General features: G+C 50.1%; 1 protein-coding gene across 3 annotated transcripts in view; it reads left to right on the top strand.

Annotated features, from left to right (window-relative positions):
- Positions 1-9824: 9824 nt before the first annotated feature.
- Positions 9825-25543, top strand: part of LOC142465152 (uncharacterized) — a 67340-nt gene continuing 51621 nt past the window's right edge. For all 3 annotated transcript variants that reach the window (XM_075569104.1, XM_075569106.1, XM_075569105.1), the window contains exon 1: positions 9825-9970. The gene's annotated coding sequence lies outside the window, so the exon portion shown is untranslated. The remainder of the gene's footprint in view (positions 9971-25543) is intronic.

Consider the following 25543-nt stretch of genomic DNA (forward strand, 5'->3'; position numbering starts at 1 on the left):
GAATACGAGTTGAGACGCACCCCCACCCCCCAAATCTCAGCGTCCCCCCTCCTTCCCCCTCTCTCTCCTTCCCTCTGATACAAGAACACAAAGATGTGTGAGAGAGAGAGAGAGAGAGAGAGAGAGGGGGGGGAGAGAGAGAGACAGAGAAAGAGAGAGGGAGTGAGGGGGAGAGAGAGAGAAGGAGAGACAGAGGGAATGAGAGAGATGGAGAGACAGACAGAAGGAGACAGAGAGAGAGAGAGAGAGGGAGGGAGAGATAGAGAAAGGGAGATAGAGGGAGACAGAGGGAGAAAGGGAGCGAGACAGAGGGGGAGAGAGAGAGAGAGAGAGAGAGAGAGAGAGACAGGGGGAAAGAGAGACAGGGGGAGAGAGAGACAGGGGGAGAGAGAGACAGAGGGATAGAGAGAACAAGAGAGAATGAATGAGAGAGAGAGAGAGGTGGAGAGACAGACAGAGGGAGAGAAAGAGGAAGCGAGACAGAGAGAGGGAGAGAAACCGAACGGAATAAAACCTTAGTAGTTATAAATCTGCAATACACGTATATACCTGAACACGCATACACGCACACACGCACACACGCACGCGCACACACACGCACGCGCACACACGCACACACACGCACACACACACATGCGCACACAGACGCGCGCACACACATACACACGCACACACATACACACACGCGTGCGCACACACACACACATGCACACATACGCACACGCATACATACACACATACGCACACACACGCATACACACACACACACATACACACGCACACACACCTACACACACACGCACACGCACATACACACACACGCACACACACACGCATACATGCACATACAGACCCACACACACATACATGCACATACACATGCACTTACAACACATGCACATGCACGCACACACATATGCACACACACACATACACACATGCACATACACACATACACACGCACACACACATACAAACACGCACATACACACACACACATACGCATACACGCACGTACACACACACACGCATGTACACATGCACATACACGCACACACATGCATATACGCACACACATATACGCATACACACACATACACACACGCACATACACATATACACAGTCAAGCACAGTACATGTGATAGAGGGATGGTACATAGACCGACACCTGTGAGACTGCCCGGCTGGGACGTGGGACCTGGTTTCCAAAGTAAATATATATTGTGTCCCCCTTTCTCTGTCTGTATGTGTACAGGGGTATCCCCCCCACTGCAAATAAGCACAAGGGATCAGTACCCCATCAGCAAGAAGAGAGGGGGGAGAGAAAGGGGGGACATAGAGAAGAGAGAGAGAAGGGGAGAGAAGAAAGAGAGGGGGGAGAGATGAGAGAGGGGGGAGTGAGGAGAGAGAGAAGGGGAGAGAAGGAGAAAGAGAGAGACTGAGAGGTGGGGGAGAAGCGGCTTAGAGAAGAGAGAGAGAAGAAGAAAGAGAGAGAGAGAGGGAGAGAGAGGGAGAGAGAGGGAGGAGGGGGCTTAGAGAAGAGTGAGAGAAGGAGAAAGAAACAGAGGGAGAGAGAAAGGGGGCTAGAGAGAGAGAGAGGGAGGAGAGAGGGAGAGGGGGGAGAGAGAAGGGGAGTGAAGGAGAAAGAGAGAGAGAGGGAGCGAGAGCGAGGGGAAGAGAGAAAGAGACAAGGGGGAGAAAGATAAGAGGAGAGATAGAAAGGGAGGAGAGAGATAAGAGCGAGAGGAAGGGGCTTAAAGAAGAGTGAGAGAAGGAGAGGAGAAAGAGAGACGAGGGGGAGAGAGAGAGAGAGACAGAGAGAGAAAGCGAAACAGAGAGAGAGGAAGGGACTGAGAGAGAGGGAGAGAGGAGAGACAGAGTGGGGGAGAGAGAAAGTGGGGGAGAGGGAGACAGGAGAGAAAGAGAACAGGTAGAGAGACAGGGGTAGAGAGATAGAGAGAGGGGAGTGTTGGGGGGGAGAGACAGAGGGACTGTATTCTGAAGCCAGGGTCACGATTGATGTGTGAATGGCCCCCGATAGCATTAACTCAGCTCCCTTTCCAAATCACTCCAAGTCCTATAATATTTCCTTCACTTTATTGGAAAAAGCAGCAGTAAATACAGGCACTTGTGAATGGTGTGTAGTAGTGATTTGTAGTTAGAAGCAGGTAGAAAGAAATGGCCTTGCCATAGGAGAGTAACAGGGATGCGTGCTGTACTCACAGTCTGCAAGGTGGAAAAGGAAGTGAGGAGCAATGTGGGTAAAGGAATAATCTAGGGACAGACTATCTGTGAACAAAACAGGGGGGAGGGCAGACTAGCCCATTCTGGTAAGGATCTCAGAGGCTGCAGTAGCAACTCACTGATTACATGCCCAGAGGCAAGAAATGCAACATTGTTACATATCACACAGGCACAGTGTGTGTGTGTGTGCAAACTCCATGCAGCTGAAAATAAGAACTGACAGGCAGAAGCTGCAAAGGAAAGAGGGGGGTGTAACAGGGATGTGATTCTTGTTCCATGACACTCCCCGTCTGGTATCTGGAGATACCACTATATTCTAGGTATATGTGGAACATATGTGCAATATAACAACATAACAATGCAAAGATGATGTCCACATAACGATGGGATACCGGCCGGTACCCCCAGCTAGAAGTCCTTCGCCATGTCGGTAAGGGAAGTAGGCGGATGCACAGCTCTAGGTTAGCTTGATGCACCACAATGTCTTTGTGTAAAGGTCTCTTGCACTGTTTTCTTTCAACTTTGTGAGATAACAGTCCCTTTGACTCTGTAGTTTTCTCTACAGAGTGCATCACCTCGTGGATGTGCCAGTCGTGGTAGTTTGTCACCCTATCTCCTGGCGTTTGGCGGAAGGAGATGGCCTTTGGTTCCTTGCAGAAGCGGATCAACGCCCCTGGAAGACTGGTTGTCAAGTCTGGTCCATTGAGTAGTGCCCCGTTTAGAGAGGCTTCCTGGTGCTGAGCATTGGAGCTGAACATTACCCAGATCTGGCTGGGTTTCTGACGGTGGTGAACACCAGATGATGGGAGGTGCCGCCATTATTTACCTTCCTTCAATGAAGGCGCTGGCTCTGCGTGTCCGCTAAGGAATCTCTTCCGCGTGATGACCACAATTTGATTCTTGGTCTCCGGCTCCCTTTGTGGGTTGCGGCGGAGCGAAGTGAGCCTAGAGATGGCAGATTCTCTATTGTTCGGGAGGCGTCTTTTTGGTGAATGGAATGGTAGCGGAGTCACCTAACTGCCTGGTCCGTCTTTGGAGAGCTCCTTGACTGTTAACCTCGGGAATCCTCTATCTTCCCTCGATGGTGTTTGCTTGTCGTCGTCCCTTGTTGTCTGGAACGCTGTGCACCGTAGGTCATCGGTGCATTCCTCTTGCACGAGAACATCTCCACGTAGTTTGGTGAAACGCTTATGTGTCTCTTTGTTAACTGCCATCAGGAGGTTATTTTCTCCCTGGACGTAACGAAGAACAGTCTCTTTTGCCCTAGTAAATCCCTTTATGAAATGTCTCTGCGACTGTCTCCTTTTAGACGTGTGAGAGGATAGTCTTTTTGACACTGTGGCTTCACCTGTAGGGTGCAATCTTTTGCGGCTATGCCAGCCGTGACAGCTGGCTGCTTTGTCGCTTGATACTCTGTGGAGAGGAACAACTGTACGTCTTAGCCGTGCCATTGCTCGCGGGAGGATCGTCCGATTGTTTATTGTCTTTTGGACGACCCCTTTGTCGGTCACCTTTGGGAGGTTACTTTCTTCCTTCAGTGGAGTCGACTCATCATCCTTGGTTGTCTGAACCACTAAGCATCCAAGGCCATTGTCACATCCCCCTGATGTGAGGATGTTTTTGTTGATCTCAGGGGTATGACCTTGTCTCTTCTCTTCACTTGGCCCTCCTGTCACTTGGAGATGGCCAAGACATGGTTCAGAGAGGGATGTGTGTCCACATTCTGTTATCACAGTTCTGCGGCGTCAACATAGTCTTGTCTGTGCTCTTTGTCAGTGCACGCGCTGCCCACTATCACCAATCCTAGGTCAAGTCTTTGGGCGTATGGTGCGTTGTGGGGTCCGTTATGCTGTTTACGGACTTTATGTACCCTTAAGATGTCCCTACCGAGCAGCAGCAAGATCTTGGCGCCTTGCTCTACCGGCGGGATGTAGTCGGCTATTCCTCTGAGGTGCGGGTGATGGCGTGCTACGTCTGGTGTGGGAATCTCGTCCCTGTTTGTGGCCATTGGTTGCACTCGATGAGTGTGGGGAGAGCTATCTTCACTCTGTTATCCACTGAACGTATGACGTAACCGCTTGCTCTTCTCCCTGTTGACTCAGTTGACCCTGCACAGGTTCTGAGGGTGTAGGGTGAGGCATTGTCTTGTAAGTTGAATAAGTTGAAGAACTCCGTCTTCGCCAATGATCTGTTGCTTTGGTCGTCGAGGATTGCATACATTCGAATAGCCTTCTCAGGTTGTCCCTGGGGGTACACTGCGACAAGGCATATTTTGGAGCAGGACATTTTGTCACTTTCTTTTCCGCAAACCTCAGTGCGCTGAGACGTGACGGATGTTGGCTCTCCTTCTCCTTCCTCCCCGCCATGCTCCGCTACTGAGGATGGGTTGTTGAGTTGGTGGAGTGTCAGCGCCTCTGGATGTAAAGATGTTACGTGCTTGTCACTTTTGCACACTGTACATTTGATTTCTTCTTTACAGTCTCTGGCTACTGTAGGTGAGTCGTGGAACCGCAGCACCTGAAGCAAACTCTGAATTCTCCAAGTAACCTCTTGCGTTCCTCTAGGGACTTCATCCTGAACCCAAAGCACTTGTTAAGTGGGTGTGGCTTCTTGTGTATGGGACATTCCCTGTTTGGGTTCCTTGGTTCCTCGTCTCCGGCGACCGACTGATCGGGAGTAGTTTGGGTCGTGGGAGGCACCCTGTGGACCGAGATGGGTGTTTGAGTGTTACCGTATCTCACCACTGGTCTCTCATTCCTCAGGCTGCTTGCACTGTGTGTGGTTTGCGTACCCAAGATGAAACTGGTATCGTTCCTTGTCCTTGCCGCTTCGCGGATGAAGCTCAAGAAGAATGAGAATGGGGGGAAGGCGACTTGCTTCTCCCTTTTGTATTTGGAGCCTTGTGAAATCCACCTTTCTTGGAGGTTGATGGGTAGCTTCTCCAGGATGGGTCTCACTCCACGAGCTGAGTCTAGGACGTTGAGACCTGTTAAGGAATGGTCTTTTCTTGCAGCAGGTCTCCGAGCTCTCGTAAGTTCGAGTAGTCTCTAGTTGTGATCTTGGGAAAGCTGTCGATTCTTTTGAAGAGTGAATCCTCGACTGCTTCGGGGCTACCGTAGCACTCTTCTAGCCTCTCCCACACTAGGTCAAGACCTACTTGGGGGTGGTTCGCGTTTGCCGCCCGAAGTCTCTTCGCGTGCTCCCTGGATTCGTTCCCCAGGAACTTGAATAGCAGGTTGAGCTCTTCCCTGGCTGAGAAGCCCAAGCTGTTGATCGCATCCTTGAACGTGAACTTCCACGTCCGGTAGTTCTCAGGGCGGTCGTCAAAGTTGATGAGTCCTGTTTGCACCAGGTCACGCCGGATCATGTACTTGGCTATGTCTGTCAGGCCTGAGGCATCGGCGTGTTGGTCCCGTTCTGAGGTAGTTGCTGGGAGGGTCCGTGCGGTCGCCTCTTCCTTGGCGTGAACGCGTGATGACTGCCGGTCAGTGTGAGGGGCTGTGTTCTCCCGTGTCGGTGTACCTGGATTGCGAGCCTGTTGTGGTGCATCCGTGTGCGCGCTGGCGTGTGGATCACTGTTGCGGCTGTGGCTATCCCAGGCGGCATGTACCACTGAAGGAGCAGCATCTTCTCCTCGTGGGGCTAGCAAGTCTTCGGTGTCTGTGGAGTCACTCCCTCCATGTTGAGATGGTGCGCTGCTGTTTACACTGAAGAGGCTCCTTATGTAGTCTTCAGTGCATTGGGTTGGATCCTCTGAGGCTATCCGTCTGTACGGTTGCTCCCCACCATCCTGTTGCGCGGCTGCTTCTAGGACTTCAACTTGGGCTATGGCGGCAGCTTCCTTCTCTTGATTAAGCGCCTCTAGTTCCGCATCAAATTCGGCTTTCCTACGCGTAGTGGCAGTAGCGGCGGCATTAGCGGCGGCTGTCTGCTCCTCCTCTTCTATGCGCGCTCTTCCTGCTCTTACGGCTGCCTCTCTCCGACTATATTTGGCCCTGGCACGTGCGGCCTCTGCGGCGGCTCGCGCCTTGGTAGCGTTTGTGCTTGCGCTGGACGCGTTAGATTGCACTGATCTTGCTGACCTTGATGAATGCCTGGATGTGCTTGAGTGCTGCGATGTGGTCTCCAGGAGGAGCTCTTTTCTCTCCCTTTGGGCGTCTGCGATGGCGGTTCGCACGCGGCTGTCACGTGTCAAGTCAATATTGTGCTGTAAGTCCCTTTCTTGCAGGCTTTCACCGGTGTTAGCCCTGGCCAGGTAAGTGACGTATGCCTCTGACAGCTCTTGGTAGCGTGCGTGATCTATCTTTAATTGAGTTATTGCCTGCTCGAGCTGTTGTACAGAATTGCCAGCGGCGGCGACATTGCGTATCCCAAGTGTGGTAGTGACCCAGGCCACCTCTAAATTAGCGCGGTGCGCTTCAATGTCAGTCTCATATTTTTCGCGGGCCTTCTGTGTCAGTGTGACTGCCCGTTTAGGCCTTGCGTCTGCCTGCGCCTGTTGCAGTTGCGCAGTGGTCTCTGTGTCTGAGTGGTCACTCTCCTGCGTGATGTCTGGTGAGGATCTGAGTTCTGCCATTCTGTAGGTGTGTGTAGGCCTTTTGCCAGTGCGTGTGGCGTGCGGTCTTTTACCTGTATCAGCGATGGGCGACTGTCTCAGATGATGCCGAGCGGTGTCCTGCAGGTATCCGGTGGCTCTGACCCGTGTCCTGGCGGCTGTCCGGTAGCGTGGCCCTTGATGGCGCTAGCCGTGGGGACGTGCGCAGGGGTAGGTGAGATGGTGGCTCCTCACTATGGAGCTGTGCAGAGGGTGAACTCAAACAGAGAAAAGACAATCAAGTTTTGTGTTAGATGCACTGTCTGTCTGCAAAGCTGCTGCCTTGTGTGCAAGGTTGGTTGCTGGCTGTTTGCAGGCTTTTGCTGTAGAAGGTCTGTGCTCTTATTAGCAATGTAAAGCTGCTCACTTGTCTTTGCATAAAGTAGTAGTTGTTTGCTGTATAGAGGCTGGTGGCTCTGTGTAGCAACGTGGAGCAGTATGCTTGTACATGGGGGTGAGAGACTGCTGTTTATTTGCTGTGTAAGCTGCTTGCTTGTTTCTTTAGCATAAAGGCTGTGGGTAGCAGCTCCTCTGTGTGTGTCCCCAAAGGACACTGTCTTCTTTCTACTATTCTGAAGCCAGGGTCACGATTGATGTGTGAATGGCCCCCGATAGCATTAACTCAGCCCCCTTTCCAAATCACTCCAAGTCCTATAATATTTCCTTCACTTTATTGGAAAAAGCAGCAGAATACAGGTACTTGTGAATGGTGTGTAGTAGTGATTTGTAGTTAGAAGCAGGTAGAAAGAAATGGCCTTGCCATAGGAGAGTAACAGGGATGCGTGCTGTACTCACAGTCTGCAGGGTGGAAAAGGAAGTGAGGAGCAATGTGGGTAAAGGAATAGTCTAGGGACAGACTATCTGTGAACAAAACAGGGGGAGGGCAGACTAGCCCATTCTGGTAAGGATCTCAGAGGCTGCAGTAGCAACTCACTGATTACATGCCCAGAGGCAAGAAATGCAACATTGTTACATATCACACAGGCACCGTGTGTGTGTGCAAACTCCATGCAGCTGAAAATAAGAACTGACAGGCAGAAGCTGCAAAGGAAAGAGGGGGGTGAATCAGGGATATAATTCTTGTTCCATGACAGACTGAGAAAAGGAGGTAGAGAGAGAGGGGGGTGAGTGAGAGAAGGGGAGAGAAGGAGAGAGAGGATTGGGGAGAGAGGAGGGAGAGAGAGACGTGAGTGGGTGGAGAGAGGGGGGAGAGAGGGAAAGAGATAGGAGAGAGCAGGGGGAGTTAGAGGGGGAGAGAGAGGGAGAGTGGGGGGAAGAGATGGGGAGAGAGAGAGCAGGGGGAGGGAGTGGGGGAGAGAGAAGTAGTAGGGGAGAGAGTGATAAAGAAGAGGCGATGGGGAGAGAGAGTGGATGGGAGAGAGGGGGAAAAGAGAAAGAGGGGGGACAGAGAGCGGTGAAGTAGAAAGAGATAGAGAGAGGGGAGAAGAAGATAGAGGGGTAGAGACAGGATGGCAGTGGGAGGAGAGAGAGGGGTAAAAGAGGGGGGAGAGGGGGGAGTGAGAATGGGGGGAGAGAATGGTGAGAGTGGAGGGGAGAAAGAGAGAAGGAAGAGATGGAAAGTAAGAGAGAAATAGAGGAGATATACAGGGGGTGAGAGAGAGGAAGAGATTCAGGGGGATAGAGGGGGGAAAGAGAGATGGAGTGGAGAGGGAGAGAGAGAGAGGGGGGGTGGGGAAAGAGAGAGAAGAAGAGACGGGGAGAGGAGACAAATAGAGTGGGGATAGAGAGGGAGGGCGGCAGAGAGAGACAGGTGGTATAGAGATAGAGAGAAAGAAGGTAGAAAGTGGAGGAGAAGTGGGAGAGAGATCGAGGAGGGAGTAGGAGAGAGAGAGGGGAGGGGTGGAGTGGAGCGGGGGGGAGAGAGAAAGAAAGAGGAGGGAGAGACAGAGAGAGGGATGGAGACAGAAGGGGAGAGAGAGACAGGGGTGGAGTGCGTGTGAGAGGGGAGAGAGATGTGTGTGGAGTACAAAGAGAGATGGAGAGTGGTGGGAAAAGTAGTGTGGGGGGAGAGTGGGTGGAGAGACAGAGGGGGATAGAGAGACAGGGAGGTAGAGAGAGAGAGGGGATGGGAGAGTGGGGAGGAGAGCGAGGGGGGAGAGACAGAGGGAGAGAGACACAGACCGAAAAAGAGTGAGTGGAGAGAGGAGGGAAGGGAGAGAGAGTGGGGGAGAGAAAGTGGATGGAGAGATAGAGGGGGAAACAGACAGGGAGAGAAAGACAGAGGGAGGTAGAGAGAGAGGAGGGGGAGAAAGAGTGGGGGGGGGAGGGAGAGATTGCGAGAGGGGGAAAAGAGAGAGGGCGAGAAAGATAGGGGAGACAAGAGAGGAGTGGGGATGGGGTTAATGATTCCACTGCCGGTCTCTGGCAGGGAAGGGGTTAATCATTGCTCTGCAGGTCTCTGGCAGGGAAAGGGTTAATCATTGATCTGCAGGTCTCTGGCGGGGAAGGGGTTAATCATTGCTCTGCAGGTCTCTGGCGGGGAAGGGGTTAATCATTGCTCTGCAAGTCCCTAGCAGGGAAGGGGTTAATCATTGATCTGCAGGTCTCTGTCATGGAAGGGGTTAATCGTTGTTTTGAGGTTCTCTCTGGCAGGGAAAGGGTTAGTCATTGCTCTGTAAGTCTAGCAGGGACGGGGTTAATCGTTGCTCGGCAGTTATCTGGCAGGGAAGGGGTTAATCATTGCTCTGCAGGTCTCTGGCAGGGAAGGGGTTAATCATTGCTCTGCAGGTCTCTGGCAGGGAAGGGGTTAATCATTGCTCTCCATGTCTTTCTGGCAGGGAAGGGGTTAATAATTGCTCTCCATGTCTTTCTGGCAGGGAAGGGGTTAATAATTGCTCTGTAGGTCTCTGGCAGGGAAGGGGTTAATACTGGCAGTCCTGTGAAGCAGTAGGTTGCCACACACAAGATGGCAGTGAATCGGGGCCATAATGTGGGCGTGTCAGGTATGTGGGCGGGGCCTGTGCTTCCTCCGCTGGAACATGCCAAGGCTTGTTTGAAGAGTTGGGGAGCAGGGGGTTAAAAACAGGATGAGGTCTCTGCAGGACACACATGTAATGTCACATGTTACACCCGCTCTGTAGGAAGAACACAGATGGGCAGATGGAGAGGAGGTAAGGGGCAGTGTGCATAAATATGTGTCTATATATTCTCCCTGCTTACCACTTAGATTGTAAGCTCTTCGGAACAGGATTACCCTGGCATGTTAGGGTTAGGCTGGCATGTTAGGGTTAGGCTGGCATGTTAGGGTTAGGCTGGCATGTTAGGGTTAGGCTGGCATGTTAGGGTTAGGCTGGCATGTTAGGGTTAGGCTGGCATGTTAGGGTTAGGCTGGCATGTTAGGGTTAGGCTGGTATATTAGGGTTAGGCTGGCATGTTAGGGTTAGGCTGGCATGTTAGGGTTAGGCTGGCATGTTAGGGTTAGGCTGGCATGTTAGGGTTAGGCTGGCATGTTAGGGTTAGGCTGGTATATTAGGGTTAGGCTGGCATGTTAGGGTTAGGCTGGCATGTTAGGGTTAGGCTGGCATGTTAGGGTTAGGCTGGTATATTAGGGTTAGGCTGGCATGTTAGGGTTAGGCTGGCATGTTAGGGTTAGGCTGGTATATTAGGGTTAGGCTGGCATGTTAGGGTTAGGCTGGCATGTTAGGGTTAGACTGGTATAAAAGGGTTAGGCTGGTATGATAGGGTTAGGCTGGTATATTAGGGTTAGGCTGATATGATAGGGTTAGGCTGGTATGTTAGGGTTAGGCTGGCATATTAGGGTTAGGCTGGCATGTTAGGGTTAGGCTGGCATGTTAGGGTTAGGCTGGTATATTAGGGTTAGACTGGTATGATAGGGTTAGGCTGGCTTGTTAGGGTTAGGCTGGTATATTACGGTTAGGCTGGCATGTTAGTGTTAGGCTGGCATGTTAGGGTTAGGCTGACATGTTAGTGTTAGGCTGGCATGATAGTGTTAGGCTGGCATATTAGTGTTAGGCTGGCATGATAGGGTTAGACTGGTATATTAGGGTTAGGCTGGCATGATACGGTTAGACTGGTATATTAGGGTTAGGCTGGTATATTAGGGTTAGGCTGGCATGATAGGGTTAGACTGGTATGTTAGGGTTAGGCTGGCATGATACGGTTAGACTGGTATATTAGGGTTAGGCTGGCATGATACGGTTAGACTGGTATATTAGGGTTAGGCTGGCATGATAGGGTTAGGCTGGTAGGTTAGGATGGCAGATTAGGGTTAGGCTGGCATATTATGGTTAGACTGGTATTTTAGGGTCAGGCTGGTGTGTTCGGGTTAGGTTGAAAAATGCTGAAGAATGTTTGAGAGGTGAATTCCAGAAGATAAAATAATGATCATTTGATTTGCTCCTGGTTAAAAGCTGAGACACAGAGAACCTCCCTGCGTGTTTCACACCCTCAGGATCATGATCAAGGAGTAACAAACAAACAATTAATAAGCACATTGGGCCTCAGTAACTGATTCTCCAAACACAAGTTACTATAACCATATAAATATAGATCACTAGCTGAGAGACCCGGCGTTGCCCGGGATGTAAATGCGTAATAGGTAGTATTATTTATAAATCGTGGAACAATAGGTGACTATTTGTTGTAAAGGTTGGATAATAATGTTGAAAAGAAAGATGGAATAAAATGTAATACGATGTTGTTTAAAAATGTTTTATTGTAAACACACCACAGTACAATGTATATTTTGGTGACATAACAGATGTAAAAATGTGAGGCGTGTGTCCTGCTAGGGTGTGAGGCGGCGGGTGGCGCGTGGGTTGTGAGTGCTGTCTGTGAGTGGGGGTCCTGCTAGGGTGTGAGGCGGCGGGTGGTGCGTGGGTTGTGAGTGCTGTCTGTGAGTGTGGGTCCTGCTAGGGTGTGAGGCGGCGGGTGGCGCGTGGGTTGTGAGTGCTGTCTGTGAGTGGGGGTCCTGCTAGGGTGTGAGGCGGCAGCTGGCGCGTGGGTTGTGAGTGCTGTCTGTGAGTGGGGGTCCTGCTAGGGTGTGAGGCGGTGGGACAGTGATGTCGGTGCGTAGGGGCGGGAGGCAGCAGGTGAGTGTGGCGGCAGGTATGTGTCGAGTGTGGCGGGAGTCTGTTGAGTGCATGCAGCGGCTGTGAGGCGATGGGTGAAAGGCAGAGGCGGGCGGAGTAAGGGCGGGTGAAAGGCAGAGGCGGGTGGGCGCGAAAGCAGAGGCGGGGAGGCAGGAAGGCGGGCAGGAAGGCGAAGATTGGTGGGAAAGGGGGGAAGGGTGTGGGAGGGGGGGAAGGGGGTGGGAGGGGGGGAAGGGGGTGGGAGGGGGAAAGGGGGTAGGGTGTGGGAGGGGGGAAGGGTGTGGGAGAGGGGAAGGGTGTGGGAGAGGGGAAGGGTGTGGGAGAGGGGAAGGGTGTGGGAGGGGGGAAGGGGGTGGGAGGAGGGGGGAGGGAAAGGGGGGGAGGGAAAGGGGAGGAGGGGGGAGGGAAAGGGGAGGAGGGGGGAGGGGGGAGGGAAGGGGGAGGGAAAGGGGAGGAGGGGGGAGGGGAGAAAGGGGAGCGGGGGGGAGAAAGGGGAGCGGGGTGGAGAAAGGGGAGCGGGGGAGAAAGGGGAGCGGGGGGGAGAAAGGGGAGCGGGGGAGAAAGGGGAGCGGGGGGGGAGAAAGGGGAGCGGGGGGGGGAGAAAGGGGAGCGGGGGGGAGAAAGGGGAGCGGGGTGGGGAGAAAGGGGAGTGGGGGGGGGAGAAAGGGGAGCGGGGGGGGGAGAAAGGGGAGCGGGGGGGGAGAAAGGGGAGCGGGGGGGAGAAAGGGGAGCGGGGGGGAGAAAGGGGAGCGGGGGGGGAGAAAGGGGAGCGGGGTGGAGAAAGGGGAGCGGGGGAGAAAGGGGAGCGGGGGGGGGGAGAAAGGGGAGCGGGGGGGGGGAGAAAGGGGAGCGGGGGGGGGAGAAAGGGGAGCGGGGGGGAGAAAGGGGAGCGGGGTGGGGAGAAAGGGGAGCGGGGTGGGGAGAAAGGGGAGCGGGGGGGGGAGAAAGGGGAGCGGGGGGGGGGGGGAGAAAGGGGAGCAGGGGGGGAGAAAGGGGAGCGGGGGGGAGAAAGGGGAGCGGGGGGGAGAAAGGGGAGCGGGGGGGGAGAAAGGGGAGCGGGGGGGGAGAAAGGGGAGCGGGGGGGAGAAAGAGAAGCGGGGGGGGGAGAAAGGGGAGCGGGGGGGGAGAAAGGGGAGCGGGGGGGGAGAAAGGGGAGCGGAGAAAGGGGGCGGGGGGGGGAGAAAGGGGAGCGGGGGGGAGAAAGGGGAGCGGGGGGGAGAAAGGGGAGCGGGGGGGAGAAAGGGGAGCGGGGGGGAGAAAGGGGAGCGGGGGGGGAGAAAGGGGAGCGGGGGGGGAGAAAGGGGAGCGGGGGGGGGGAGAAAGGGGAGCGGGGGGGGGGGAGAAAGGGGAGCGGGGGGGGAGAAAGTGGAGCGGGGGGGGAGAAAGGGGAGCGGGGGGGAAAGGGGAGCGGGGGGGGAGAAAGGGGAGTGGGGGGGGGAAAGGGGAGCAGGGGGGGAGAAAGGGGAGCGGGGGGGAGAAAGGGGAGCGGGGGGGAGAAAGGGGAGCGGGGGGGGGAGAAAGGGAAGCGGAGAAAGGGGGCGGGGGGAGAAAGGGGAACGGGGGGGGAGAAATGGGATCGGGGGGGGAGAAAGGGGAGCGGGGGGGAGAAAGGGGAGCGGGGGGGAGAAAGGGGAGCGGAGAAAGGGGGCGGGGGGGGAGAAAGGGGAGCGGGGGGGAGAAAGGGGAGCGGGGGGGGAGAAAGGGGAGCGGGGGGGGAGAAAGGGGAGCGGGGGGGGGAGAAAGGGGGGGGAGAAAGGGGAGCGGGGGGGAGAAAGGGGAGTGGGGGGGAGAAAGGGGAGCAGGGGAGAAAGGGGAGTGGGGGGGGGAGAAAGGGGGGGAGAAAGGGGGGGAGAAAGGGGAGCGGGGGGGGAGAAAGGGGAGCGGGGGGGGAGAAAGGGGAGCGGGGGGGGGAGAAAGGGGAGCGAGGGGGGGAGAAAGGGGAGCGGGGGGGAGAAAGGGGAGCGGGGGGGGGTAGAAAGGGGAGCGGGGGAGAAAGGGGAGCGGGGGGGGAGGAAGGGGAGTGGGGGGGGGAGAAAGGGGAGCGGGGGGGAGAAAGGGGAGCGGGGGGGGAGAAAGGGGAGCGGGGGGGAGAAAGGGGAGCGGGGGGGGAGAAAGGGGAGCGGGGGGGAGAAAGGGGAGCGGGGGGGAGAAAGGGGAGCGGGGGGGAGAAAGGGGAGCGGGGGGGGGGGAGAAAGGGGAGCGGGGGGGGGAGAAAGGGGAGCGGTGGAGAAAGGGGAGCGGGGGGGGAGAGCCGGCGTTGGCCGTGAGTTACATTTAGCGCTAGGAAAAGGGGGGGGGGAGAGGGGGGGAAAAGGGGGGGGAGAGGGGGGGAAAAGGAGGGGGACGGGGGAAAAGGAGGGGAGGGGGACGGGAGGAAAGGAGGGGGGGACAGTGGACAGGAGGGGGGGGACAGTGGACAGGAGGGGGGGGACAGTGGCCGGGGGGAGGGGGGGGACAGTGGGCGGGTGGGGGGGGGACAGTGGAAAGGACAGTGGACAGGAGGGGATGGGAGGGGGGGAGAGTGGACAGGAGGGGGGGAGAGTGGACAGGGGGGGGGAGAGTGGACAGGGGGGGGGGAGAGTGGACAGGAGGGGGGGGTGACAGTGGACAGGAGGGGGGTGACAGTGGACAGGAGGGGGGGGGCAGTGGACAGGAGGGGGGTTGGTTTGCTTTAAATTGACGGGTCCCTCCTCTCCACGCCCCCTGTATCTTTCTCCGCTCCTGACCCCCCCCCCCATGTGTAGCTCCGGTCCCCACTCTACAGTGTCTGAGACACAGTGTAACACACACACACACGCACACAGACACACACACAGTGTCCCACACACACACTGTCACGCTGTGACACACACACACACACACACACACTCACTCACTCACACACTCACACACTCACACACACTCACCTCTCCTTCTGGCCGCCGCCATGTTAGTTAGTCCGCGAGGGAGGAAGGGGTACTTCCATCCGCCGCCATCTTAGGTGCCGCGTGGCAGCGTAGGCTGCCCTGGCCAATGCCTGTCCCCGCGCCAGGGAGGTGAGCGGGAGGTGAGCGGGAGGTGAGTGGAGGGAGCGGGAGGTGAGTGGAGGCAGCGGCAGGCTGCCCTGCCCACTGCCTGTCCCTGCGCCGGGGAGGGAGTTGAGCAGGAGGGAGGTGAGTGGAGAGGGAGGTGAGTTGAGCGGGAGGGAGGTGAGTGGAGAGGGAGGTGAGTGGAGCGGGAGGTGGAGGGAGTTGAGCGGGAGGGAGGTGAGTGGAGAGGGAGGTGAGTGGAGCGAGAGGTGGAGGGAGGTGAGTGGAGAGGGAGGTGAGTGTGATGGGGGGGGGAGAGGACAGAGAGAGAGAGAGGTGTGTGTGTGTGTGTCCTTTGGCCCGTCACTCCGCCTCAGGCCAATGAGAGGTGTGCGGGGGCGGATGGGCCAAGGGACCAATGAGATTGCCGCTAGGGACGCAGACATACAGTGCTTTCAGAAATATATAGTAGATGGGCCTCATGCAGTTAACAGCGATAAGCCACTTATCGGCAGTTTATCGCCAAAAAAGCCTACAGTGATTCAGTAAGCCCCGATAAACTGGCGGAAAATAACCCGCCAAACGCGCGGCGATAAGCCACTTATCGCCCGGTTTTCAAACTCGCTCAATTCTAGTCGCCCCGATCAGCTTATCGAGGCTGATCGCTGCTCTAGAATGGAGATTTTTCTCTCCAAATCGTCCCGCCACAAAAAGTTGGCAGGAAGGTGGTGAGAAACTGCCGAGAAGCGGCGAGACGGCACTTGGAAAAAAAAGCATTGTTCCTGCATCGGATTGATGCCGGGAGACTCTGGAGCTGATACCCATTAATACCAGCACCGGAGACCCCCGGCATGAATCAGATGCAGGAAAAATGCATTTACAGGTAACTTCATTACCTTAGCGGCTAACCGCTAGGCAATTAACAAGTTAACCAGCAGTGCCAGACTTTTTGTGGGTAGCGGCGGTAGGTGAAGGTGGTATTTGGCCCTTGGTGGGTGTTTAGGCCTTGCGGGTGGACTTAACCCCTTCATTACCTTAACCGCTAAGGTAATGAACGGGTTAAGTCCACCCGCTATCCACCCGGTAGGCCTAAACACCCATCCTTGGGGCTAATACCCCCTTCACCCACCACCGCTACCCACAATACAAAAAAATACCCACAACAGCCCTACTAGCCACCTCCTAGCCCACCAGAAACCATTTCGATATTTAAAAACAATACACAACCCACCCCCTGTGCCCCCACATAAAACTATTATTTATTTTTTAACACACAGGATTAATACCACAGGCCGGCGGGGGTCCCCGGGTGGTCTCCACGGGTGTCCGCAGGTCCCACAAGGCACTCCGGGGGGTTCCCACGGGTGTCTGGGGACCCTCGGGTGGTCCCTGCTAGGCTCCATGGGCCTCCAGGTTGTCCGTGGGCCCCAACAGATTCCACGGTTGGTCCCCGCGGGTGTCTGAGGATCCCAGGGTCGTCACCCCACGGGTGTCTGGGGGCCCTCGGGTAGTTCCCACGGGTGTTTGGGGGCCTTCGGGTGGTCCCTGCTGGTGTCTGGGGGTCCTCGGGTGGTCCCTGTGGGCATCAGTGGGTGCTCGGGTGGTCCCTGTGGGTCCTCGCTGGCCTGCGGTACCATTCCTGTACTTAAAAAAAAAAACTTGGCCTACATTTCAATAAGTACACCTCCCCCTTCCCCCCTCCCCCCCACCAAACACATACAGTACAGTAATGTGCAAAATAACTATTCTCCAGATATGGATAATAGATTATTTGCCCATTTTTAAACAAAATATTAGCCAGCCAGCATAAATAAATTAAATAAAAAACGTTCTACTTACCCCTGCCAACATGAAGGGCGTCCTCGTCAGCATACTGCAGGGCCATGTCCTCCGATGCCAGCAACAATACATAAAAAAATACAATCTAATGGCCCCTAACCCCTTAATCACCTTAGCGGTTAATAACCGCTATAGTAATTAAGGAGTTAACCTACCCTGCCCCACTACTCACCCGGGAGACCTAACCATCCAACCCGGACCCACTATACCCACCCTGTATCTATTGCGTGGCATAGTAGTACATCATACCCATATAATATGGGCATGATAAGCTACTATAGCAGTCAATGGTCACACTAATACAAAAGCATGAATGTCAAAAATACACAATAATAAAACAGATACAACAAGCACCTAAACCCCCAGAAACAACAATTAAAAGCACTAGCCAACTATTAACTAAATAAAACGACTAGCCAATCAATCAAAGAAATAAAACCACTAGGCATTCAATAAAATAATTAAAACCACTATGCAATCAATTACATAAATCATACCACTAGCCAAACAATACATTTAATACATCAAAGCAGTAAGCAACACAACAATTAATTCATACAATCACTAGGCAACACATTAATTAAAACCAGTAGCCACCAAAATACATCATTAAATAAAATCTCTAACCAAGCTGTAAACATAAAAAAACAATAAACAAGCCATGACAATTCAAATCAATTTAATCTAAACAATAAAAAGAAATAGAAAATAAAACAGTCAATAGAAGAAATGCATTTGCCAAAAAATGCATTGGCTCCCACTATATTCATCTGTACCCTGAACAGGCACACATTAATACATTAGCAGTCAATGGGCAATGAAAATAAAAAAACCTGTAAAAATAAAATTACATACATTCAATATTTATCTAACCTTTAGAAGCGTTGGCCCTCCGAATCCCGGTGAATCAGGAAGCTCTCGTACCGTGACGTCATGAAACTCAATCCACCGTGAAGATCAAGAACAGGTAACAAAATTCTTCTTTTTGTAATCTTCCATCATCTTCTTCTTTCTGCATCTGTGATTATTTCTTGTTTTTCTTTATCTTCTGTCTTTATTGTCATCTGTTAATCCAATAAACCCCATGTTAAATCCACGATGTTGACCCGACGGCTTCTTGAGCTCAAATGACATGTCACGGCCTTAAATATGGCCTGTGACGTCACATGTGGGCGGCAAATGGTTCACACGCCATCTGATTGGCTGGGAAATCCAAGTGCCCCCATTTTTTTTTTAAAGATGACATCATGAAAGGGACCGAAGCCAGCCAATCAGAATGGCTGTGCTTCATTCCCCTTTAACATTTCGTCACCAAACCCACATGGCCACAGTCACATGGTACTTCAGACAATCAAATTGTGAGAACTATATACCCAATCTAATTGGTTGTAGTAGACCATGTGAAGGCAGCCATGTTTGATTTGGTGACGTCATGTTAAAGGGAAATGAAGCACAGCCATTCTGATTGGCTGGCTTCAGTCCCTTTCATGACGTCACCTTTAAAAAAAAAAGGGGGACTTGGTTTTCACAGCCAATCAGATGGCGTGTGAACCATTTGCCGCCCACATGTGACGACACAGGCCATATGTAAGGCCGTTACATCTCATTTGAGCTCAAGAATCCGTCGGGTCAACATCGTGGATTTAACATGGGGGTTATTGGATTAACAGATGACGATAAAGACAGAAGATAAAGAAAAACAAGAAATAATCACAGATGCAGAAAGAAGAAGATGATGGAAGATTACAAAAAGAAGAATTTTGTTACCTGTCCTGGATCTTCGCGTTGAATTGAGTTTCGTGACGTCACGGTACGAGAGCTTCCTGATTCCCCAGGATTCGAAGGGCCAACGCTTCTAAAGGTTAGATAAATATTGAATGTATGTACTTTTCTTTTTACAGGTTTTTTGATTGGATTTTTCTTGTTTATGTTTCTCATTGCCCATTGACTGCTAATGTATTAATCTGCGCCTGTTTAGGGTACCGATGAATACAGTGGGAGCCAATGCATTTTTTTTGTCAAATGCATTTCTTCTATTGACTGTTTTATTTTCTATTTCTTTTTATTGTTTTCATTAAATTCATTTAAATTGTCATGGCTTGTTTTTTTCTTTTTACAGATTGGTTAGCAATTTTATTTAATGATGTATTTTGGTGGCTACTGGTTTTAATTAATGAGTTGGCTAGTGGTTATATGAATTAATTGTTGTGTTAGTTACTGCTTTTAGGTATTAAATGTATTTTTGGTCTAGTGGTATGATTTATGTAATTGATTGCATAGTGGTATTAATTATTTTATTGATTGTCTAGTCGTTTTATTTAGGTAATTGCTTGGTTGGCTAGTGCTTTTAATTGTTGTTTTTGGGTGTTTAGGTGCTTTTTGTATCTGTTGTTATTCTTGTGTATTTTTGACATTCATGCTTTTGTATTAGGGTGACCATTGACTGCTATAGTAGCTTATCATGCCCATATTTTATGGGTATGATGTACTACTATGCCACTCAATGGGTACATGGTGTGTATAGTGGGTCCGGGCTGGGTGCCTAGGCATCCCGGGTGGGTAGCAGGGCAGGGTAGGTTAACTCCTTAATTACTATAGCGGTTATTAACCGCTAAGGTGATTAAGGGGTTAGGGGCCATTAGATTGTATTTTTTTATGTATTGTTGCTGGCACCGGAGGACATGGCCCTGCAGTATGCTGACGAGGACGCACTTCATGATGGCAGGGGTAAGTAGAACGTTTTTTTATTTAATTTATTTATGCTGGCTGGCTAATGTTGTGTTTAATAATGGGCAAATAAATAATATTATACATTTCTGGATAATAGTTATTTTGCACATTACTGTATATGTTTTGGAGGGGGGGGAGAGGAGGTGTATGTCTTGAAATGTAGGCCATGTTTTTTTTTAGAAATACAGGAATGGTACCGCAGGCCAACGGGAACCCACGGGGACCACTTGAGGACCCCCGGACACCTGCGGGGACCACCCGGGGATCCCTGTGGTATTAATCCTGTGTGTAAAAAAAGAAATAATGGTTTTGTGTGGGGGCACAGGGGGTGGGTTGTGTATTGGTGGTTATTACATATTTTAATTTAAATTTAATTATTAGTGTATTGTAGCAGGGGGTCTCCGGAGCAGAACCTCGTTGATTTGAGGTCCGGTGACCCCCTGCTTCCCGAGATACAGGCCCTGTTATGGGGTGCCGGTATCTCCTATGCATGCAAATAATCTGATATACCAATACATATAAAAACAATTGATCTCAAAATATATGGACTTTTAAACATAAATCGCATGACCTAAAAGGAGGACTCAAGTCCCAATCCGTATTGAAACTCAGTGGGAAATGCTTCTTTAAGATATATATCCAATAAGCTTCCTCAGCGATCCAAAATGTTTGTTTTATCACCAGCCTCATGGGAGGTGGGATATGTTAACATCCCCAAGAATGAGACGTTATTGATATTCTCCTGTGAAGTGTCTACACACTGGATGGTTCATATCATTATTCCTTATTAACCGCGTATGTTCCATAATTCTAATTCTAAGAGCCCTTGTGGTCCGATTTAACAGAATTAGGATTACAGTTAATAAAGGATACTGCCTTATATCGTTATTTGGAGGTCTGGGAATAAAAGCACACTGAAGGTGTCACGGAAAAACATTTCATACAGTGGCCATATCTATATGACTCTTTCTGAAGATCTGACACCTTAACAGGTCTCGAAGAACTAAAGAAACTCAGAGACACCCTTAGCAATTGTCGTCGCCCGTATGAATGCAAATTTAGAGTCTAACTGAACCAATGGCTCTAACAAAGCTAATGGAGCCCAATGTCAATGTCAATTAACTTTATAATAATAATAGCATGTTCTTGTATAGCGCTGCTAGTTGTACGTAGCGCTTTACAGAGACATTTTGCAGGCGCAGGTCCCTGCCCCGTGGAGCTTACAATCTATGTTTTTGGTGCCTGAGGCACAGGGAGATAAAGGTCACAAGGAGCCGACACCGGGAATCGATCCAGTCTCCACCTGTCTGTCAGTGTCTTTACTCACTGAGCCGCTCCTTCTCCCTTTATTTGACGAGCCTACTAAATGAATAGGTATACCTCAAAGCAATGATTTGGGATGACAGCTGTCCTCTCTTTAAAAATAGGGGTACGTGAATGAGGTTCACGAAAAACATCTGTTTGAATATTACAATGAAGACCTATGTATACATCAAAAAAAAGTATGTGCTGAGGGTGATAATTACATGTGAATGGGAGATAAAAGTGTTGATATTGAGAGAATCAATAAAAGGAATAAGATATTGAGAATCACCTTTTCCAAATCCAAATCCCATCATCAATAAATCTTTGGGAAAAGACAATACGATTCCTAAAATTGTTTCAATCTCCAAAGACGTGGAAGCTCACCAACCCATGAATAGGTTGGCATAAGAGGCGGCAAAGCTTGTTCCCATTGGGGTACCATGTGTCTGGAAATGAAAAAAAAACGTGATGAAACCAAAAATAATTACGAGTCGTTCAAAAGTGTATAGAATCCAAAATAAAAGTGCTTTGTGCCTGTGAATGATCTACAAAATGTCAGACAGCTGTTCATGGTTTCCAATATTGTATAAAGATGTTACATTAAGGGTAAACCAAATATAATTGCTTTTTCATCGGAAATTCTCTACTTGGTTCATATGGTCACCACTGTCTAAAATGAAGCAACGGTAAAAAGGATTAACATAATGAGATGATTGGCCTCCCTGGTGGGGAGATCAGTCTTGTGGCTCTTTGGGAGATGGTGAACGATGGATAGAACCGGATTGACTGTGAACAAAAAAAACGAGCTCATTATCTGTTAGCGCCCCAAGGACACGGCCTTCCTCTAAGATGTCCTTAAGACTTTTTAAAAAGGCAGTGGTTGGGTCATTGTGCAGCACATAAGGGTGAGCATTGGTAACTTGACCTAAGGCTTCCATGGAGACATCCCTTGAAGTTGGAGGAAAGGAGATTTCTCCAGCAACAAAGGAAAGTGTTTATTACAGTAAGGGCAGTTACAATATGGAATTCATTACCCATGGAGACTGTGATGGCAGATACAATAGATTTGATCAAAACAAGGTTGGACATCTTTTTAGATAGGAAAGGTATACAGGGATATACCAAATAAGTAAACATGGGAAGGATGTTGATCCAGGGAGTAATCCGATTATCAATATTTGGAGTAAGGAACGAATTTATTTTTCCCCTTATGAGATATCATTGGATGATATGACACTGGGTTTTCTGTTTGCCTTCCTCTGGATCAATAAGTAAGTATAGATATAGGATAAAGTATCTGTCGTCTAAATTTAGCATAGGTTGAACTTGATGGACGTACGTCTTTTTTCAACCTCATCTACTATGTAACTATGTAACAATGTGACTATGTAACTTTAGTGTCCCCTTTTATCTGCACATTTCATTACCAAATATTTATTTGGTTTGAATGTCCCAGGTGGAACTCCTCTTCTTTAGTAAGATTATTATTTTTATGAGAATGGGAAGATGTAGAACTGCTGAAACCCTTCGGACGGTAACAAGACATCTCTCTCCAGCAAACGTTCCAATGGACACGAGCCTTTAATATGCGTGGGACAAAAAATAGACCGGGGTTTTATTTTTATTTTTTTAAGGCTTGAATTTCTTCTTCCAAAAATGGAGACGTCTGGTCCAGCAATCTGCTCAGCTCACAGATCAATGCCTGGCACATCGTTCTCTCAGTGATTTCCCCGCCACATCAATATTTGAGGAGCCTAACGCTTCATTCGCCCCTATGGTGAAAGGGAATAGAAAAATCTTCCCCAATTAGTGGGTTCCATGTCTTTTTTTTTTTTTTTTTTTTAACCTGTTACCTCTTTTTTATCCCCGAATGTGTCAGAGCCCGAGGCTATCCTCCCTTAGTCAGACCCACCACACAACAACAAAAACAGGTGTGTGTCTGTGTGTGTTAGCAAGTGCTTTATGGTTAGGGGGCAACCATAAAAAACAAAACCTGTTAACACACATACGTGTGTGTATATATATATATATATATCAAATAAAAAGATCACTTGTGAGTACATTCACATGTCTTAGGCAGGTCTGCAACCCTGCCTTTCACCATTATCCCCAGCATACAGTGCTTCCACTGCAGCAAGGGATTCTGGGAAATGACATGCAAATGAGCACACAATGTGTCACCTTTTGTCTGATAAACCATTGTTACATGGAACCCATGTAAGCTAATGCTCGCTGCTAACACAGCTTTAAAGCACAGCATGGGAATCAGATGCAAAACCAGAGAAACCATTCACAGACACGTTTCAACCTTAATGGGTATCATCAGTGTGAAGCTGGTTGTACTGCTGGCTTTGCATTTTCAAGACTGTAGGGTTTACCATCACGTTTTAAGTTATGGTGGGTGAAAAAGGCAACAAGAAACCTCCACCGTATTGCATATAGCAAATAAAAAGATCACTTGTGAGCACATTCACATGTCTTAGGCAGTTCTGCAACTCTGCCTTTCACCATTATCCCATACATACATACATACATACATACATACATACATACATACATACATACAAAAACAAAAATACTGCGCCTAAATAAAATAACCTTATAATTTACATATAATGTTGGTGGTAGAGATATAGCTTCAATAATAAGTACAGCTAGCCCTCGTTATCCAATGTTTCACTTTACAACAAATGGCATATCCAACGCTTTACAACGTAACCCTATGGGTCATTTTTCGATGCCGAAATGCGTTATCCAACGCTCACCGCCACTGATTAACATGGGACTCACTTTACACCGGTTTCACTATCCAACGCTACTCCCAGAGCGGGTTCTGTTGGATAACCGAGGACTGCCTGTACTGCAACAATTGTAGGTGATAAAGATTAAATAAAGTAGAAAACTGCATAAACATGTAACAAACAGACAAACCTACATGCAAAACAAGGAAAGGTGGACAAGGGAAAAGGGAATAGGAAAAACGGACACAAAAGGATTTAGACCCAATAGCAGAATATATTGCCAATAAAGAAGGTGAATAAAATATATGCGAATGCTGGAAACGCCGACAGCTATCCCCAGGAACAACCCCCTTCCATTCCCTATCCCCAGGAACAACCCCCTTCCATTCCCTATCCCCAGGAACAACCCCCTTCCATTCCCTATCCCCAGGAACAACCCCCTTCCATTCCCTATCCCCAGGAACAACCCCCTTCCATTCCCTATCCCCAGGAACAACCTCCTTCCATTCCCTATCCCCAGGAACAACCCCCTTCCATTCCCTATCCCCAGGAACAACCCCCTTCCATTCCCTATCCCCAGGAACAACCTCCTTCCATTCCCTATCCCCAGGAACAACCCCCTTCCATTCCCTATCCCCAGGAACAACCTCCTTCCATTCCCTATCCCCAGGAACAACCTCCTTCCATTCCCTATCCCCAGGAACAACCTCCTTCCATTCCCTATCCCCAGGAACAACCCCCTTCCATTCCCTATCCCCAGGAACAACCCCCTTCCATTCCCTATCCCCAGGAACAACCCCCTTCCATTCCCTATCCCCAGGAACAACCCCCTTCCATTCCCTATCCCCAGGAACAACCCCCTTCCATTCCCTATCCCCAGGAACAACCCCCTTCCTCAGCAACTACAATACAAAAAAGGCAGCGCGGCTCCCACAGCGCATACATGTGTCATACATGTGAATAAAAATCACAACCAAAGTGTGGATTACGACCACTCGCAAGATTAAAATAGAAACTGCGCATTGGGCATGTGAATAGGTCAGCCGATATCACCGCGAGTCTGTTGCAGACGCCGAAACAGCATGTAACGTCCTGTGCAGCAAAGACGCGCTTCCGCCTCTGATGCCGGGCGCGTCCGCGCGGAGCTCCCTCTGCACACGCTCAGTAGTGCCGGCACTTCCACTGCCCGGTGTCGGATCGATAATGGCATCATACACAGCTCGGCTCCAAACTGATAACGCAGTCCTACAGCGCAGCCCAACCCTACGCGTTTCGCCGCTAGGGGCTTGCGACTTCATCAGGGGTCAGAGGATTAATTATCTGGATTGTCCTTAAATAGTATAAAGACTTAATTGGTTAATTGGACATCCTATATTAACCCTCTGTAGTTCAAGAAGTGAAAGCGTCTGCTAATGGGGTAAAAAAAACTATACAGGGATAAACAAACAACAATAAACAACGAACAATAAACAACACATTATGCAATAACTACCTATATGATCAGAGAGAGACTTATGGTGAATTACTAATAAATATGACATATTCAGAAATAAAATTATAAGACTATAAATAGCTCAAACAAAAAGCAAAAAATGATGTACATCCTCAAAAGCAAATACATAATAAAACAACTAAAATACAAAAATGCAACAATGAACATTCAATAATGATTCAAAGAAACATTTCATACATGGTTCAAAAAGCCTATATAATAGATGCATATACCAATAAATATATACTGATCATATTGTATACATATTGTTTGTAAATTATATGCAATGTAAAAATGTTAAAATCTGAATATCTCTATAAAAGATTGAAAAATTGATGATTTGGACAACAAAAAAGGAGGATAGATAACTCGAGAAGGAACATTGTTAGATCAATGTGCTGGTATCAATATTATTATTTAATCCCTTAGGAGACAAAGTGTCCAGTGTATAGATCCAGAAGGCCTCTCAGAGACAGAGACTCCTGAATCTATCACCGCCCAAAAGTGACGAAGGAAT

The sequence above is a fragment of the Ascaphus truei genome, chromosome 13 (assembly GCF_040206685.1).
Source record: "Ascaphus truei isolate aAscTru1 chromosome 13, aAscTru1.hap1, whole genome shotgun sequence".
NCBI classification, from domain to species: domain Eukaryota; kingdom Metazoa; phylum Chordata; class Amphibia; order Anura; family Ascaphidae; genus Ascaphus; species Ascaphus truei.